Consider the following 4,943-nt stretch of genomic DNA (forward strand, 5'->3'; position numbering starts at 1 on the left):
AATGAGCTCGGGCCCAGAGAAGGTTTTTCTTTGTGTTTTAGAGTTTTAACTTGCATTTGTGGATGCAGTGACAAACTGTTTTCACAGACAGTGGTTTTCAGAAGGTCTTTTTTTTTCAGTCCATGCAGTGATTTTTTCCACTACAGAATCATGTCTGTTTTTAATGCAGTGCTGCTTGAGGGCTCAAAGATCACGGCCAGCAAATACTGGTTTTCGGCCTTGTCCCTTGCATACAGAGATTTCTCCAGATTCTCTGAATCTTTTAATGATATTATGTACCGTAGATGATGAAAAGCAAAAGTTCTTTGCCATTTTACATTGAGAAACGTTATTCTTGAATAGCGATTCTTATTTTTGAATCGCTATTTGATTGTACAGTCTTTCACAGAGTGGTGAACCCCTCCTCATCTTTACTTCTGAAAGACTCAGCCTCTCTGGGATGCACTTTTATACCCAATCATGTCATTGGCCTGTTGCCAATCAACCACCACGTGTTTATTTTTTAGCATTACACAACTTTGCCAGCCTTTTGTTGCCCCTGTCTCAACTTTTTTAGAACGTGCTGTTGGCATCAAATTCAAAATGGGCATCTATTTTCCCAAAAACAATATCATTTCTCAGTTGCAGCCTCTGATATCTTTGTACTGTTTTAAGTTAAATATAGGGTTTAAATGATTTGCACATCATTGCATTTTTTGTTGCATTTTGTTTTTATTTACAATTTGCACAGCGTCCCAACTTTTTTGGAAATGATATTGTATTTATGGTTGAATGCAGTAGGAAACCATTGTGTTTGATATTGCAGATTGCATTTTAAGGCTTCAAATCACTGGTGCTATTTTTCCGCATTCCATGCTAAAGTGGACCAAGTTCACCAAGCTGAATGCTTTTAAACATCAGCAGACTGAAAACAGGCCCAACTGTTCTAAACATTCCTCTGCACTTTTGGACTCAATGTTTTTAAAAATACAGAAAAAAAAAAAACAATTAAAGGTCAGTACTTTAGCCCTGAGACATGACATTCTCATGGATACCCATAAGTATGCCCATATATGCACACATATCAAAGTGTCATGCACATATTTCTGAATATATTTACATATGTCATTTACATAAATGTATGTATGAAATGTTGGACATATATTCAAAATACATCGATCATACATATAAGTCTGATACATGGTTGAATGCATCCCAGTATGTTTCTAATTGTTACCATGTTAACTCTTTGGTTTTTGACCATTTAATTGTTTACGTGTCAGTGAACAATATTTTCATTTATTTCATGTGTTGATTGTTTTATTACATGTTTTAGAGTTTGGCTATGTAGCTGTTATACCATATCGCTTCATTAGGAAGTATGTGGGAGAAATAAAAAACATATGAAGCCAGCATATGAGTAATAAATGTCATCCATAAAGAAATGTCTGTTTTTAGCACATATTGTTTAATATATGTGTTACACATTTATGTTTGTATATATTGATATTATGTCAGATTAATAGCTAATCAAACCTCTCAGAAAATGTAGTCAGAGAATTTAGCTAGCACTGCTACCACTCTGTAATTTTTATGCTAGCTCTCTAACAATCAGCCAAAAAAAGCTTGGTCAGAACTTGGCCAAAAACAGCTACAAAGAAAAGGGTTTCTTAACTGGCACAGCTACAAAGCCAGGTTGGCTAGATGGCTAGGGTGCTAGGCAAACATATACTTTTGCATGAACCGAGAAGCTGAGCTGACTAAAATGACAAGCTTCAAACTGTGTCTGTTAAATTTATTAAAAATGAGTGCTCATGAACTCATATACTTTATTACACATAAAATATATAAATAAAGCAATATATGTGAAGCTATATATATTTAAATACATGTGAGAAACTGCCTGTTTCCTGTCATTTTTTCTAATTTATATTAGATATATATTTTATTGTTGTTGCTCTTTTTTCTTTCTGGGGTGTACTACAAAGCAGGCTTACATGGTTTGCTAGCTTTGAGTTTAATTGTGGTTTATCCATACAAGAATGGCTGTCTTTGAGGTGGATAGATCAACATGGCAACACTGCTCTGCTGCATGAAGCCATCTAAGAGACTTGCTCAGTAGAGGAAAATCATGCTGTGTTCATTGTCGAAGCAGTCCACTAGATGGCACTCTATTGCATCTAAACGTTAGGCTCGTTTGGAGAAGGTAGCACCCCCTCAGAATGACATTTTAGAGCCTTTGGGGCTGACTGAAGTTACATTGCTGTTAGTTCATCATTTATGGATTTTTATACATTATGAAGTTTCTGAAATGCAGAAATCAAAGTGTAAAATTTAAATGCTTTTGCAGGACACTCCCAGAAAGGAAGGGTTTGAAGGGTATTTGACCAAGACACATTCATGGTGGCCATGGGTCTCTTTCAGGTCTGAAGAACCAAGAGCATTAATTAGAGCAGCAAAATCTACTGTTTGCCTTTACTTAGATCATGCATAAATGGATTTTTTTTTCAGTGGTGGACTGTTACTGTTAGAGATAGGCCTTCAATTGGGGGCAGTCTTGGGCTGGAGGTTAGGGAACCAGCCTTGTGACCCGAAGGCTGCTGGTTCAATCCCCTGAGCCGACAGTATGTGCAAGGCACCTAACCCCCAACTGCTCCCCGGGTGCTGTGGATGCCGCTGCCCTCCGCTCTGAGCAAGTGTGCTCACTGACCCCTAGTGTGTGTGCTTTCACTAGTGTGTATGTGGGTGTTTCACTGCACAGATGGGTTAAATACAGAGGTGAATTTCCCCATTGTGGAATTAATAAAAGGCAACTTAACTTAATTCAGTCTATAAATGTCAAAAAAAGTCAACCCACATCTATGATAATGCTAATACTTGCTAGCCCTCTATGGGATTCACATTCTAGATTAAAGACAGACAATTGAAGCTTGTGAAAACATCCCATGCATTTTATTTGAAGCTTATAATTAACATATGTTTGAGCCTGTATGTATCCATTTTATGGTGACAAGTCCTGACATAGGGCTATTGCTGCTGTTTTCCATTTCTAACAACTGACTTAAACCTAGTATTCAGAAGACCTTGAGAGATGTTTTTCTCAGGAAATGGTTCCCACCCACTGTAATTGCAGTCCTAATTAGAATCCTGATTGTGTTGGTAGTTAAACTAACGTGTAAGGCCTTCAGTTCAATTCCTTGCTTGGCTGTATGAACCTAGTTATCACAGAGAAAGCAATCCTGAGTGTACAATTTTCCATTGGCTATTCCATTTAACCCTTTTGTTTCCAACCAAAACATAACAATGAAATTAGAGTACAATCCCTGAATAAAACAAGCATGACATCAATTTGGGATGGTTCTGAAGCACGCTAATTGTATTATATAAAGCCTGGCATGTTTGTTATTATTGTTAATATTATTACACATAAATCATTAGGTCTTCAGTGAAGGCCCTAACCAACTTGACCCCCAACTTCGCTATTACACAGATAGCACCATACTAACGGTAGCAAGAATCATTTGTTTTTTGCACATTACAAGTTATCCAAATAATCCATTATATTTAAATAATGTGTTATATTCCAATTTAAGATCTGTCAGTGACTGTAAGCATAACAAAGTGCAAATAAGTAATTTTACTGTTTTGTTATTATGACCATGTTTGAAGTATTAACATGCAAAGTACATCATCATGCTGCAGATGATATTCCCGGACTGTCCATATGTTCAACAGTTTTGCCCTTCGCTCCCAGATGGTGTCTGCTACTAATATGCCCTTAAGTAAGACACTCAATCCTGAATGGCTCCACAGGGACTGCCCTGTAAAAGGCTAATGCACATTTCCATGGACAATTACATTAGCTGAATGACCAAATGTAAGTATCTTGCTGCAGTCTCTAGAAGTGGCACAATACCTCCATTTGAACCCTCCCAGATGGATGTCATGAAACATGCACTGGGATTAGCATTAACACTCACCTATTCCTATCAGGCTGTATTGTTCCAGGATGGTTGGTCACATGATGTCATGTTCATCAAACACCAAAGCAGCAATGTCCACCCATACATCCAACGATTCGAATATCCAATTACATTTCAATGGTGGGAGGCCGGAAGGGGAATTCATGCAAAATAGTTTGGTGTGAAACACTCTGTTCTGGAGAAATCAGTCAGAATTGTTCACAGTGATGGTGATTGGTACCAGATGTCTATCTCTAAAAGCTCCCTCACAGAAACACAGAAAGTTATTTTGTCATTTTCCAATAGTCTTGAGAAGCTTTTGGCCAAAGAAAACTTTTTTACCATGAACAACACTGCATGTACAAACTCACAAGACATGTGTAGGTTCACTGGTGGTTTTGGATAGTAAATAAAATGGCTATATTTGTGTTGTACACATCACAACCCCGGTTCCTATCACCACCACTGTAAAGAAAGAGTCTCTACAATGAACCATTTCACACCAAACCGCTCTGAATGATTTTGTTTACATCTGAACCACTGAATTATGCAAGAATTTTTGAAAAATTTCAGATAAAGTTTTTATATAGCTATATGTTGTCCTTTGTATTCAGACTTGATTGACTGATTGTCTTGTTTGCTTAATTGCTGCAAAGAACAGTAAACATTCAGTGCAAAATGTTAAATTACCCTAACCAAGGACCTTCTCTTTTTTTTGCAGAGCTTTTTTTTTTAAATATGTACCTAGATTAAGCTTTTTTATCCCAGTGTTGATTCCTATTATACTGAGACAAGCCTTTTATTTATATATTTCTCTTCATTCCTACTTCTATTCAAATTGGCCTGTAGAATGCATCACATCAAACCACTCTGAAAGCCTCTATTTACATTTAAGCCATTAAACTGTGCAGATTTAGAAAATTTGAATTCCCCTATAAAACACAAGGTTGGTCTTTTATTATTATTATTATTATTATTATTATTATTATTGTTGTTGTTGTT

The sequence above is a fragment of the Colossoma macropomum genome, unplaced genomic scaffold, assembly GCF_904425465.1.
Source record: "Colossoma macropomum unplaced genomic scaffold, Colossoma_macropomum, whole genome shotgun sequence".
Classification (NCBI taxonomy): Eukaryota; Metazoa; Chordata; class Actinopteri; order Characiformes; family Serrasalmidae; genus Colossoma; species Colossoma macropomum.